At 40.0% G+C, this 15,575-nt stretch overlaps 1 protein-coding gene across 16 annotated transcripts in view; it reads right to left on the bottom strand.

Moving 5' to 3' along the window:
* APC (APC regulator of WNT signaling pathway) overlaps positions 1-15,575 on the bottom strand; it is a 298,287-nt gene that overhangs the window by 116,816 nt on the left and 165,896 nt on the right. For 4 of the 16 annotated variants that reach the window (XM_057737283.1, XM_057737305.1, XM_057737275.1 and 1 more), the window contains 2 exons: positions 8,230-8,329; positions 1,432-1,494 (listed from right to left, as the gene is read on the bottom strand). The gene's annotated coding sequence lies outside the window, so the exon portion shown is untranslated. Of the gene's footprint in view, positions 1-1,431; positions 1,495-5,644; positions 5,983-8,229; positions 8,330-15,575 lie in introns of those variants that run through there. The other 12 variants (XM_057737372.1, XM_057737382.1, XM_057737391.1 and 9 more) reach the window with 7 other exon arrangements.

Genomic DNA, 15,575 nt, shown 5'->3' with positions numbered 1-15,575 from the left:
GTGCACACATGTATAATGCCTACTATGTCCCTCACAACATTTAAACTCAAAGAAAGTATAGGCTCTGTTTTGTTCACTGTGGTTGTCATATTATGTGCAAACAGCAGACTCTCAAAAATACTTGTTGAATGAATGAATGATGGTAATTAGTTTTAGTTTTGTTGAGAAAATAATGACAAAACACCACTGGAATTTAGTAAGTCTATTGAATGAATTCATACTCAATCACAAGATCATTACACACACACTTTATGGCAAAAGGAGTACAATGTTCACAATTCAGGGTTCATTAACAACTGCTGAAGGAAGGGGGCCTTCTTGTACTTCTCTGCCCCTTCCTATATCCTTCCTTTCTGTGTCACTCATTCATTCTTTCCATAAATGGTTATTGTGTACCACTAAGCCAGAGAGTATTCCAGACATCAAGAATACAAAGATAATTAAGACAACGTAAAACGTGAGACATATAAAAATAATACTCATAGAGTATGACCTGTAATAGAGATATATAAAGTTGTAACATAACTGAGGAAATAATCAACAGATACTTGCAAAATCAAATACAAAAGATATTCTTCATATTACTTTATATATGAAATGAAGGTATTAAGTCTGAAAGTGCTACAGTAATTTGCTACCATGAGATAAGCTAGCTTGAGAATGAAATCAAAACAAGGGGAATGACAGAGCAGAATGAATCACAGAGAAACTGAGCCAAGTCCTTGATCATTTGAGGCTGGATGAAGCCCTAGCTGAAGTTCAACTATGAATCTCAGTGGATTCTTTCAAAACCCAAAATATTTGCTATTGCCGTGTATAGGCACACCACCTGCATTTTGGAAAGGACAATTCTTGTTTTGTGGGCAAACATCACAGGACACTCAGTGTATCTGGTCTATACCCCGTTAACTGTTAGTAGGACCTCACAATCACTGCAGCAACCAAAAATGTTCCCATGTATTTCCAAGTACCCCCCACCTCCAAGGGGAACCACAAATCTATTCCCTAATAGTTGTTATATATATCCATTTCTCACAGTGCATGCGTAAATGTACTTAACAACAACCTTAAAAGAACTGGGATATACCATTCAAATATCCTAATTTTATATAATAACCCAATTTTAATCAGTCATTCACGATCATCTAAATGATTGGCCAAAATCCTACGTATAGTTTATATCAACTCTTGAGATAAGCAGTGCTTTAAGTTTGCTAATACCAGCTAATTCTCATTTATTTAAGCTTATGTTTCCATACAATACTATCAAGATATGTCACTGACATTGGTGGTTACCTTCCCAGTAGCTATTCAACTAATTTCTTCCTAGACTGAAATGCCAGATACTGGTTTTTCCAGCCCCCTTGCAACTAGGGCATAAGCATGCCAGGATGACATCCGATACAGGGCTTCTGTGAAAGGTTTACTTGCCTCATCAAGAGATGGGAGGGCAAACTTCCTCCTGTCTTTGGTGGCTGTGTAAGAATGTGATGCCTGGAACAGAAAGAGCAACATGCAACCATGAGAGGATAAACCTTAGCACAAAGGTCAGCACACTGTGGATAAAGATGAAAAGCACTTGGATTCTTGATAATATCATTGTGTTGCTAAACTGACCCACCTGGGAATCCTCCCACTCTGAACTTCTTTCTATGTGAGATACTGTTTAAACCACTGTTAGTTACATAAGCTGGGGCTCAACTAATACAAGGTATGTTCAAGCTCTGACATCTGATTGAAAGTGGGAGAAGAACCAAGATGACTATAAGGTTTCAAGACTAGGAGGCTGAGAGAAAGGTGGTTAGAAAAGAGAAATCAGGAGGAAGAGGAATACATATACACACAAGCACATACAAACACATTAGGTGAGGGTAGGGGATGGAAATCAAATTGATGCAGTTTGGTGTGAGTTAAGCTTACACTAGCACATCTAAGATGAAGGCATATACAGCAAGTGGTAGAAGTGGGAAGCAGAGTTACAGCATTGAGAAACACACACACAAAAATGATGACTTACATCATTTAAAAGAAGATATGATCACCAAGAGAACACAGTGAAAAGCAAAGAGACCCCTGAAAACACTTGTTACCTCCCTATGGTCCATTCCACCTCCCTCTCATTTTAGATGGGGTTTATCCACTGGTTAGGCCAATTAGAATAGTTTCATCCCTCTTAACAAAGCTATTGTGACAGACTTGGCAGCATGATCTTCTCCATTTGTTCAATCAAAGTAAAGTTTAGGACTTTGGGGAAAAGGCTAGGAGAAGAGAAGCCTTCTCTCTTCCTTTGGAAGTCCAGTGAAGAAGGCTATAACACGATCATTGTCGACAGCTGTCTTTTGTAGAAAGGAAACCAGTCTGAGCATGAAGCCCAAGCAGGAGAACAAAGTTTAGAGAAAAGCAGAAAAACAGAACCTCAGACCTGATAACATAGCTAAGTTTATGAACAAACTATTCTTTAAATCAGTTCTACCTATGCACTTGCCAATTACCTGAGCTAATACAATTCTTTCGTTTTCAAATCCAGTTTGCATCCTAACTGATGTAGAAAACAGCTATGTTTAGGGGGAAGAGCAAAATCAAAACAGTGCAGGAAATGTAAAGAAGCTTTCAGAGAAGTGAGAGAATCAGGAAGTATAATGCATAAGAGCCAAGAAATCAGATTATTTTATTCCTATATAGAGTATATTTCAAAAATGGTCTAAGGAAACCAAGGATAACTGAGGAAAGGTCATTAGATTTGGTAATTGGACTGTCACAGGTGACTTTTAAAAAAGCAATTTCAGTGCTGAAATGGTAAAGGAAGTCAGAGTGCAAAGGAAAGAATAATTTATATTTTTAAAAACTTTAAAGAAATTATTTTAATAATTTATATTTTTAATGTACCAAACCCTCAGAAAGACATGTAACATGTGTTAAACTTCTTTGATTACAACCCTGTAAGCTAAGTATAACATTCTACTTTATAGATAGAGTCTGAGTAGTAACTTGCCCATAGCCACATAGCCAGTAACTGGTTTTAGTATACTTCAAAATCAGATCTATGTGGCTTAAAAATCAACGTTCTTCCTACTATACCAGGCTCCTGGGATTAAAGAATAAAAATACAGTGGCACAGGGACTTCCCTGATGGTCCAGTGGTTAGGACTCTGTGCTCCCAATGCAGGGGACCCGGGTTCGATTCCTGGCTGGGGAACTAGATGCTGCAAGCTGCAACTAAGACCCGGCACAGCCAAATAAATACATAAATATTAAACAAAAAAATACAGTGGCACAGCAGGCTCAAGATTCAGACTATCTTCCTTGAGCTGCACAGCACACAGCACTGTATTTGACAGCCCTGCAAAAGGTATACATGAGCATGTGCGTAGGCTAGAGAGGGAGAGGCCGAAAAAGAAGTGATAATGGACAATAATGGAGAAAGATGGAAAGGGATGATCATGGACACATCTGGAGATGGTTGCTCTTGGAAAAAAAAAAGGAAGGACATATCTTTTTTTGAGATATGAGTAAATAAGGAAATGATACCAAGATGGAAAAGATAATACCTCAGATGGTTGAGAATCTTCTCAGGAAAGAAAGACATCAAGTTATCTGCTATCAAAACCTTCAAGAAATAAGACAGGAACACAATCAACACTAAAGATCCAGCAGACAGCAGAACACTAATTGGCATAAAAGTAAACCAATATCCTCACATAACTGTCTCTTGTATTCTTCAGGATTTCTGGGATCAAACTGACAAAGCTAGTGATGAGGCTTGTTCAGAACTGGGGACTAGAAACATAAGTCTACATAAAGTAAAGCATTCTAAGGCATCAACCACAGCTTGGTAAAAACTGATGATCATGAGATCCTGGTTACAAGGGGAGGCAAATGAAAACAGCAGTTGGCTAATGGGTTGAATGAATAGAGAGACAAAAAGAGGGGTGGGTTCCTAAAGAGAGGGAGGGGGGTAGAGACAGAGAGAAAACAGGTTCTTTGAGAGTGGAAGAGTGTCTGTGGTCAGACAGCTCTTGACATAATGCCTGAGGCAGTGAGCTACTGACTGGGGCTCAGCAGTCCTACTATCCTTTCAGCTAAAAGCACATAACTGAGAGACAACCAGCTCTAAAAACATGCAGTCCTTGGTTGCAGGAAAATGAAGGCTAGCAACAAATGAATGAATTAGCCCATACAGGAATCAAACATTAAAATATCTCCTCTCCTCTTAAAATGAACAATTCTATCACCAAATTTAAGAAATTCATCAGGAAGTCAAAAGTCTGCAGTAAAGGGTAAGGCAGATAAGTGTCATGAGGTAGAATGAAAAGTCAACAAATCTGTCAGGCCAATTATAACCCACCTGTTAAAGATCTTTAGTATAGAATTCCAATAGGGCAAGGATAATTTAGCTTCAACAAAATGATTATCACTCAATGTTAATTTTAAAAGGTCCACCTATTTGCAATCTCAATGGACAAGTTACCATTTATATTTATAATCGCATTTTTACCATTCTGGAGCTCATGACACATAATGCAACTACAGGAAAAGATGGGAGAAGCAGCCATGGCACCTCCCTCCACTACCGCTTGGATCCTGCAGTTTGCACTTCTGAACTCTGGCAAGATACCATGTTATTTAGGACAACTTCTTACACCATTACTTCTGACTACTCTTGCCTCAGTAATAAAGGAAGGAGAAATGAGACTTGCACAGCCTAAATTTTATAGAAAATATCAAGTACTATAGGGATTGTTAAGTAGTAGCAACAATTGAGACTCCAAGAAATTTGAGAAGTTTTGAGTTTAAAAAGCTTTTTCTCCATTTTAGTCCTTTCTAAATAAAACAAAGGGCTTGGACAATACGGGATTCTAAGGCTTCAGTGGACAATTTAAGCTAACACTGAGTAAAAGAATCACTTACCCCTTCTTGTGCTATAACATTTCTTACATTCACAAAGCTTTCTTTTTTAAAAACGAATACTTCCCAATTCTTTCCCTAGATCTAGAACACTTACGTCCCCCCTCCACCCCGCCAAAAAAAAAGTTTAGAGACTAAAGATTTGCTATAGTCAGAAAAAGATTTATTTAGATGAAGAATCATTTGCCATCCCTGGCACCATTCCTCAACTTTGCAGGAGTTCGATGGGCCAAGGAGTCAAACTCTCTCAAACCATCCCGGTCTCCTGGGGACTGGGTTCCTACAACAAGGTGGACAAAATCCACTGGCCTCTGGATAACAAGCTTTTTCTTTGCAACCCTATAAGCCAGGCTATCGGGTAAACGTCACAGGCAGTTAAAAACTTTTAAAGGAAGCAAAAAGGTCGAAACCAGGAAGATGGGGAGGCGACTAAAACAGGACGACGACCCACCCACCTAACGCGAAGGAAAGACCGCTTGCAGGGCTGACGCTTCACCAAGAGCCAGGAAAGGCGCGGAGGGGGCAGGCGTCGCGACCCCCACCCGTGGGGTGAGAATGGAGGACTTGCAAAGCCAGGGGCCAACTGGAGGCCTGAAAGGGGGCGCGGGGCAGGGCTGGGACGTGGAGAAGAGGGAGCGGCAGAGTCCGGCTGAGCACCGCTAGGGTCCAAGCAACGGCGGGGCAAAGCCGAGAAAGCTTTGCCAAAGGAGGAGAAGCTGAAGCTTATAGCTTCACTCACCTGCCAGACGCTCGCCCCGCGGACAGAAGCAGGGACGCAGCCCGGGCGCTTCCTCTCCGGCCGGACACAGCCTCTGCCGCCGCGGGAGCTCCAGGACCTGAGAGGACAGGGTGGTACCGAAGCAGGCAAAGCGGCCACCGGACCCAAGCCAAGGGAGGCGTACACAGGGGGCCCGGGGGTCGGGAAGGCAACTCCGTGCTTCACCTTCCTCACCGGTAGCCAACAATGCTTGCCGGGAACAGCATCCTGCCAGCCTCGGCCCGCTGCTCCCGGACCTTCGCCCGCAGCTCCCCCCAGCAGCGGCCGGGTTTCCGGCGGCCACACCCCGCCCCCTCGCTACTTGGCCTCCGCCATCTTGTCTGAGGCGGGAAGAATGCAGTGCGCAGGCGTGCGCTGGGGTTGCCGGCGTCCCCAGCCTCCCGAGAGGGAACTGTAATGCGCAGCCGCGTTGGCCCCTGAGCTTCGGCCGCAAGGTTCAGCTTCGCCTTTGCCGTCTTCTCCCTCGCACGGGTGCTGATGGCTTTTGCAGAATTGTACTGCGGCCAAATGAATAGATCCTTCTGCACACCTCATTGTGCAAAAACCTATCTAGTGCCAACTATGTGCCAGGTCCCATTCTAGGAGCTGATGACAGATTAGTAAAACGGGTCCAGCGCTAAAGATGCTCATAATCTAGTGAAAAAGACGACTAACGAGTATTTCCCCAAATTCTTGTTTTATAGCTGCACGCCACCCTCACTGCTTTTGGGTATACTTGGAAATTTTCGTAATAAAATGGTAAAAAAAAAGACATCCAAGGGCTTCCCTGGTAGCACAGTGGTTAAGAATCCTGCCAATGCAGGGGACACAGGTTTGATCCCTGGTTGGGGACGATCCCACATGCCGCAGAGCGACTAAGCCCGTGTGCCACAACTACTGAGCCTGTGCTCTAGAGCCTGTGCGCCACAACTAATGCGCACACGCTCCACAACTACTGAAGCACTTGCACCTAGAACCCGTGCTCTGCAACAAGAGAAGCCATCACAGTTGAGAAGCCGGTGCATCGCAACAAAGAGTGGCCCCCACTCTCCACAACTAGAGAAAGCCCACATGCAGCAATGAAGACCCAACACAGCCAATAAATAAAAATAAATAAATTTATTTTTAAAAAAAAGGCTTCCAAGAAACTTCTGCTTTGAGATATGGGACTAAGTACAGGTGTTTACCTCCCTTCTCTCTGTATCCCATTAAAATGTCAGCAGCAGCAATTAATTTTCAATGAAACTAATGAAAGTTAAGCTTCAAAGTCTCCCATTTGTACAGGCCCCTCCAAGATCATGGAAAGTGCCTTAGCAATATGTTCGTGTGTTTTGTAGTTTTTCTAAAATCTGCAAAAGTAATATACTTCAAGCACAATTGGTTAAGGGCACTGTCTCTTTCTACTCTATTTCCCTGCTATCACAGTTCTCCTTGTGTCAGGTAGTATTAGAGTGGTTGGAGTCATTTTGGGGATCCAGGGAAGTTGAGCTTGGGATACAGTTTGTTAGAATTGAGTGGGAGGATATTTATATGATTCACAGTCACTTCTGTGAGTAGTATTTTATTGCTAACCATTCTTGTAGAGGAGTAGCTTCCAGGAATAATCCTCCAGCCCATTGTCTGACTCTCTTAGCATCGTAACACCAAGGTGCATTGCCAGAGGTTGTGTTGCAATATGAACACATCCTATGACACTTGTACCAGAAGTATATACAGAGCCAGAAGCTACTCTGTAGAAAATTCTTTCAAATTTTATAGCTCCTATAAATGAAACCTAATAGAAACATCCCCAAATGTGACTACAATCTTAAAAAATTACAAGTTGTCAAGCTGAAAAAAAAAAAAACCTATCAGTAATAAAAAAATTTTTTGATCAACCATACTTGAAGACTGAATGATCTGTTCAACTGATACAAATATGATAGAACAAAATCACTGTCATATGCAGAGACAAATAAAGAGCATCCAGACAAAAAATGTAGGGAAAAAGTGTTACAGAAGTATGTCAGGCAGTAAAATAATAAACATATTTTATTGTTTTTTGGGTTTTGTGATGTTTATGGATTTTATGTTACCATTCCAAAATGTGTAATTTGTTGTGATTTTTTTCTGATTCTAAATAAATATTTACTTTCTTACTTAATTTTTATTCAAATTTTGCATTTTTTCTGTTACATAAGGACTCCAAAATTGATCTCTCATAAAACATGGATCCCTGAAATTATAACTGGGGACTCCAACATCCCCCTCTCAGCAACTGATAGAACTAAGAGTCAGAAAATGAGCAAAGATATAGAAGACCCAAACAACATTATCGACCAAGAGGATCTAAATGACATTTATAGAACACTCTACCCACAATAGCAGAATACACATGTTTTTCTTCAAGCACTGATAATAGACCAAATGCTGGGTCAGAAAACAAATGTTAACAAATTTAAGAGAACTGAAATTATACAAAGTATGTTCTCTGACCATTATGGAACTGCATAAAAAATCAACGAGAGAAAGACAACAGGAAATTTTCCAAATATTTGGAAATTAAACAACACACTTTAAAATCATACCTTGTTGGGAATTCCCTGGTGGTTCAGTGGTTAGGACTATGTGCTTTCACTGCTGAGAGCCTGGGTTCAATCCCTGGTCAGGCAACTAAGATCCCATAAGCTGTGCAGTGCAGAAAAAAAAAAAAATCATATCTTGTCAGAGAAGAAGTCTCAAAGGAAATTTAAAAGAATACACAGAACTGGGACTTCCCTGGTGGTCCAGTGGCTAAGACTCCGAGCTCCCAATGCAGGGGACCCAGGTTCAATCCCTGGTCAGGGAACTGGATCCCACATGCTGCAACTAAGAGTTGGCATGCCACAACTAAGGAGCCAGTGAGCTGCAACTAAGCAGCACACCTGCTGCAACCAAGACCCAGTGCAACCAAATAAATAAAATAAATATTAAAAAGAAAAAAAGAACTGAAGCACTCAACAATTCAGCAAAAAAAGAAAAAAGAAGAGAGAGAGACAGAGGGAGTATCACAGACACTGATAAACTTTTAATTCAATAACTTAGAATAGACTGATTCTACACACTACCAAAGCTCAAACAAGATGAAATAGAATAGTGCTATAACCATCAAAGAAATTGAACTTGTCATTATAATTCCCTGGAAAAAGTAATGGAGAATTCTCTCCAGTATTTTGAGAAAAATTAGCACCAATTTTACACAATCTGTTCAGGGAATAGAAGAAAAAGAATACTTCTCTATTAACTTTATAAGGCCAGTATTATTATGATAGCAAAACTAAAGACAGTACAATAAAGAAAACTACAGACCAACATCTCTCTTAGACTTAGATGCAAAATATCATCAGCAAAATAGTAGCAAATCATATCCAACACTATTAAAAAATATACATGACCATGTAGAACTTATTCCAGGTAGGCCTGACTGTTCAACATTTAAAAAAAAAAAAAAACAGTGTAATCTACAAGGTAATCTACATATCAATAGGCTAAAGAAGAAAAATCACATGATCATTATCAGTTGATTCAAAGAAGCATTTGACAAGATCCAAATCTAAAACCTATTCATGACAAAACCTGGACCTGCTCCCTGGCCAATAAGTGTACATAAAAGGGAATATATCCATGAATGTTGTGAATGGGAGAGTGTTCCATCAGTTCATAAGAGATATTGACAAATATCTGTAAGACAGGAAGGAACAGAAGAACCAAGATGGAGGAAACACTCCAGCCCAGAACATAAAGAGAGGAAGACTGCAGTGGAGGACCACAGCAGAGGTGGTTGCTAGTTGCTGAAGAAGTCTAGCAAAGATACAGGTTAGTCAGCCATCGTTACAAACAGAAATGGCATATGGAGCACTGTCAACAATAGTGCTGCCCAACCATTTTTAGGCCATGGCACATGTGGGAAATAATAATATGTGTAAGGGATGGTTTTAAGGAATTGATTTCAGATCACCAAATGTCATATGACTTTGTCTCTATAATTGATTTGCCTGAGAAGGCATCCTGAATCATATTGGTTCTCCTTTCTCAACTCCACATTTTCACAATAGCTCTCCCACAACTTTACCAAAGAGAAGCAAGCATTTCTCAGTGATTCACTGCCCTGAATGCCAAAGAATAATTTAACATTTATTAATGCCCTATTCACACCTCCAGTCCATCTCATTAAGACATTGATTTCTAATAAATTTTACTTTCTGTGCTAGTAATTTTTCTTTAATTAATAAGAATAATTTTTCCCCTTTTCTTTTTACTTATTTGTTTGGTTGTGTCAGGTCTTAGTTGCAGCAGGCGGGCTCCTTAGTTGCTGCAGGCAGTTTCCTTAGTTGTGGCATGCAAACTCTTAGTTGCAGCATGCATGTGCAATCTAGTTCCCTGACCAGGGATCGAATCCAGGCCCCCTACATTGGGAACGCAGAGTCTTATCCACTGTGCCACCAGGGACGTCCCAACAGGAATAATTTTAAAACACATTACCTTATGCTTACAAAATTAAAAATACAGGAAATTAAATTTGCTTCTAGCAGAGAAGTATGATAGGATTATTAATAAAGATTTTCACTTCTGGAAAAGATGGAATAACAAGTACCAGGTACACCCTCAAGCCTTAAACAACCCCAAACTGGACAAAATATGTGAAGCAAAGTTTTTGCTTGTTTGTTTGTTTGTTTTTGAGGGGCTGGACACCTGGCAGTGGAGAACAGTGAGCCCTGAAAGACAGGAAGCAAATATTATACCTTAGATGTTTTTCTTGCTTGTTTGTTCTAAGGAGGCCAGCTGCCACATAATGAACTGCTCTATGGAGAGGCCCATACGGCATGGAACAGAGGAGGCCTCTGGCCAAAAGCCAGAGAGGTACTGAAGTTCCTAGTCCAACAGTTTACAAGGAATGCAGTCCCACCAACAATCATGTGAGTGAGCCTGGAAGTGGATCCTCTCCCAGTCAAGCCTTTAGATGATACCACAGCCTTGACTAAGCTTCATACAAAGACCTTGAACCACAGGCAGCCAAGTAATTCATAAACCATGCTCAACTTCCTGACATACAGAAACTGTGAAATAATAGCTATTGTTTTTAGCTGCTAAGTCTTAGAGTAATTTGTTACACAGCAATAGATTAACACGGGAAGGCAGACATGAGAAGGGATAAATTCCATTTCTAACACGGCTGAAACTGGTCAAAGAGCAAGCTTAAAAATCCTCATCACATAACCAATTACACATTTTAACTCTTTCTCTTCCATTTCTTGTACCTGCTTCAACTTTTCATTCATGATAGAATAAACTGCCCTTTTTCTAAGCTCCACCTATTCCTTAAAGCTTTCCAACTAAAGTGACTAAATGTAATAAAGTAAGCAGCCAGAGATACTGTGCATTTCCATCTAATGATAGAAAAAAAGAAAACACTCCATCTGGGTAGAAATTGATAATTAGCCATATCCAATTCCCGGACATCTGGCTTTTAAATGAAACTGAACATAGTAATGTCTGTTTCCCAGGGCATCCTTTTACTGAAAATGCAACTTATTCTTTTGGTCTTTAAAAGGATAGTCTCAATGCACTTTGGCATCAAGTTACCAAAGATTTGTCTCAATTTTTTTTACATATTTCCATAGTGTTACATATTTAACCATAGAAAATTTGTAAACTACAGAAAATTGCAAGAAGGAAAAAAAAACTCACCATCCAAGATAAATGTTCACATTTGATGACTATCTTTCCAGATTTGACTTTAAAAATAAAAGGAATTTCAGAATAACAATTTTTTCCCTCAACAACAAATCCTCGTTAACAACAAAAACAGGATATTTTAATGGATGAAATTTAATGAAGAACACCAAACCATTTATTCTGCTGAAATCCACATCTATTCTCTTATACAGTTTAAGGTGTGGCTGATGACATTGATATTTTAGCCCTGACAAGCAGTCTGCATAGCTCAGGGAAGTATCCCGTGAGGCTGAAGCAGCCCTGGCAGCATATTGAGGGTAGTGGGGCTCAGGGAAACAACATATGTTTGCACCCACTCTCCCTTCATGCTGCCTCTGCTGCTACAGAATTTGTGGTGGGGGGAGGCGCTCATAGCCTTGCACTCCAATCCATAATGGGCTGGAGCCAGCTCAAAGCAGTGCCAGAGAATGCAATGTTTAATTTCAAGAATTTTGTGAGCCAGTTCTTAAACACAGTCATTATTAAAAATTAAATGATATAAGCTTTCAATTAGATAAATTATATTCAAAGCAAAGTTCACACTCAAAACTCATCACTTTTTAATCACGTTACTACATTTGGTTGTTGCCTATGTTCCTGATGCTGTTTCCATCTACTGTATCTGAGTGGTGGAAGCAGTATATAATGGTGTGCTGGAGGACATCTCTTTGTCCAGCAATTTCATGTTGGTAGCTTGGAATTGTTCAGGGTGAGACTATTTAAACCATGGAGATAGAATACTCCACATTTGGGCTCAACTTATTGTTTTGTTGATTGTGTAGTGATGGAGATATTGTACATTAAACTTAAAAATATGTTGTGTCCATAGCTGTCACATTGTGACTAGCACAAAGTTCAAGGAACTATTCCTCTAGTATTCAAAAACTATTATCAAATTCATCCAAGTCACTCAGGTCATTGATGAATGAGTTAAATTCCAACACATATCTTTGCTGTTTCACTTTCTTAATTATTAACGTCAATGAAAATATCAGCCAAGATTCCTGTCAAAGCTACACTTGTTTGTTACTTACAATGGTATGCTGGCTACAGATACAAAAGTTCAGCAAAAATCGATGAAACATTCAGTGGGAATCATTTGGAATTCACACTAAAGAATAATGTACATTTTATTATTATTTATAAACTATGTGTTCTATACTCTTTATATCAGTAGAATTTAAAATAAATCTGTGTGCGTTCGTGTGTGTGTGTTTCAGAAAGCTGGTTGTTAATCGTTTACTAATACACTACTGATCAGGGCAAATGCTTCCCTTTGCCCCACTCACCATAGCCTCCAGCAGAACCTTTTCATCTAGGCAGAGACGGATAAATAAATAGGAAAAAGAAGTGAAAGAAAAGAGCTGGGGAGGTGGGGGGAGAGGGAGGGGGACTTCCCTGGTGGTACAGTGGTTAAGAATCCACCTGCCAATGCAGGGGACACGGGTTCGATCCCTGGTGGTCTGGGAAGATCCCACATGCCACAGAGCAACTAAACTCATGCACCAAAACTACTGAGCCTGCACTCTAGAGCCCGAGAGCCACAACTATTGAAGCCCTCGCGCCTAGAGCCCGTGCTCTGCAACAGGGAAGCCATCACAATGAGAAGCCCTCACGGACAGCAACAAAGGCCCAAAGCAGCCAATATATAAATTTAAAAAAAAGAGAGAGAGAGAGCGCTGGGGGGAAAGCAGAAAAAGGAGGAAGAAATAGAAGAGAAAGAAAGGAAAGAGAAAGTTCTCCCTGTCTTGTCTTTCATCATCAGTCAGCAGCTGTCTGTGAGAAAGGAGACAAACCACTGCATAACCCTTGTGACCTGGAATAACAAATATGTGAAATATGTGTGGGATTAGCTGGCGACCACTTTTAGAAAGCTAAGGGGTTAGCAGTCTCTATCAACAGCGACCATGCCAACTCTGGGTCAGAGGCTGTTTTCGGGTTTTTTGTTTTTGTTTTTAACATTTAAAAAATTTACGTGTAATTTGTAAACAGTAAAATTCCCCATAGAGTACAGTGTTTTGAGTCTTGACAAATGCATATAGTCATACAACTACCACTGCAATCAAGATATAGAACCTTTCCATCATCCCCCCAAATTCACTTGAGCCTATTTGTGATCAACGCATCTCCCCATCTCTAGCCGCTGATAGCCACCTCATTTTGTTTTGTTTTCCGGAATGACATTTAGAAGCACTCACACAGTATGTAGCCTTTTGAGTCTGCTACTTTCACTTAACATAATGTATTAGAGATTCCCTCAGGCTGCTGCATGCATCAGTGGTTCATTTCTTTTTACTGCAGTATACAGTACCAGTTAGTTACTCATTCACGGGTTGAGGAACACTTGAGTTGTTTTCAGTTTAGCATAATTATGAATAATTCCACTTGTTTGTTTATTTACTTAAAGACTTTTTGGCGGGAGCAGATTTAGGTTCACAACAAAATTGAGAGGAAGGTACAGAGATTTTTCACATCTCCCCAAGCACTCCCCTTGCGAATCGCCTTCCCCAGTATCAGCATCACTCACCAAAATGGTACATACAATTGTTACCAAGTATGAAACTGCAGTGACACATCACAATCACCCAAAGTTCATATTTATCTTAGGGTTCCTATTCTGTGAGCTAGGACAAATGTATAGGGGTGTGCAGTCATAATTAGAATATTATGCAGAGAATCTTCACTGGCCTTAAAATCCTCTATGCTTTGCCTGTACCTTCACCAGACCTCTCCAAGAAACAGTGATGTTTCTATTATCACAATAGAGTGCCTTTTCTAGAATGTCATATTGTTGGACTCATACAGTATGAAGCTCTTTCAGATTGGCTTCTTTCACTTAGTAATATGCATTTAAGTTTCCTTCATGTCTTTTCATGACTTGACAGTTTATTTCTTTTTAGTGCTAAATAGTATTCTATTACATGGATGTATCACAGTTTATCCATTCATCTACTGAAGAGCATCTGGGTTGCTTCCAACTTTTGGTAATTATGAATAAAGCTGCTATAAACATCTGTGTGCAGGTTTCTGTGTAGATATAAGTTTTCAACTCCGTTGAGTAAGTATCAGCATGATTGATGGACTGTATAGTAAGAATATGTGTAGTTTTGTAAGAAACTGCCACACTGTCTTCCAAAGTAGCTGTACCACTTTGTATTCTCATCAGCAATAAATGAGTTCCCATTATTCTACATCCTGGCCAGCATTTGGTGTTGTCACTGTTCTAGATTTGATTTTTCTAATAGATGTGTAGTGCCACGTGTTTTTTTTTAATTATTGAGTTTGGAGAACTCTATATATATTTTGGATACAAATCTTTTAATTGCTATGCATTTTACAACTATTTTCTCCCAGTCTGTAGCATGTATTTTCATTTCAACGGTGTCTTTTGGAGAGAAGTTTTAAATTTTGAAGTCCAAATTATCAGGGTTTTTTTTTAAGCTCTTTATTGGAATATAATTGCTTTACACACTTGTACCAGTTTTTGAGGTACACCAAAGTGAATCAGCTGCATTTATACATATATCCCCATATCCCCTCCCTCCTGCAACTCCCTCCCGTTCTCCCTGTCCTGGCCCTCTAAAGCATCACCCATCATTGAGTTGATCTCCCTTTGTTATACACCAACTTCCCACTAGCTATTTTACATTTGGTAGTGTATCTATGTCTATGCTACTCTCTCACTTCGTCCCAGCTTCCCCCTCGCCCCCCAGCCCAGCCCCATGTCCTCAAGTCCATTCTCTAAATCTGCATCTCCACTCTTGCCCTGTCACTGGGTTCATCAGTACCATTTCTTCATATTCCATATATATGAGTTACCATACGGTATTTGTTTTTCTCTTTCTGTCTTACGTCACTCTGTATGACAGTCTCTAGGTCTATCCACCTCATTACATATATAGCTCCATTTCATTCCTTTTTATGGCTGAGTAATATTCCATTGTATATATGTGCCACATCTTCTTTATCCATTCAGCTGTTGATGGGCATTTAGGTTGCTTCCATGTCTGGCTATTGTAAATAGTGCTGCAATGAACATTATGCTACATGTTTCTTTTTGGATTATGGTTTTCTCTGGGTATATGCCCAGGAGTGGGATTACTGGGTCATATGGTAGTTCCATGTTTAGTTTTTTAAGAAACCTCCAAACTGTTTTCCATAGTGGCTGTACCAGCTTACA

The sequence above is a fragment of the Hippopotamus amphibius genome, chromosome 1 (assembly GCF_030028045.1).
Source record: "Hippopotamus amphibius kiboko isolate mHipAmp2 chromosome 1, mHipAmp2.hap2, whole genome shotgun sequence".
Lineage (NCBI taxonomy): Eukaryota > Metazoa > Chordata > Mammalia > Artiodactyla > Hippopotamidae > Hippopotamus > Hippopotamus amphibius.
This window is presented reverse-complemented; position numbering and strand designations above follow the sequence as displayed.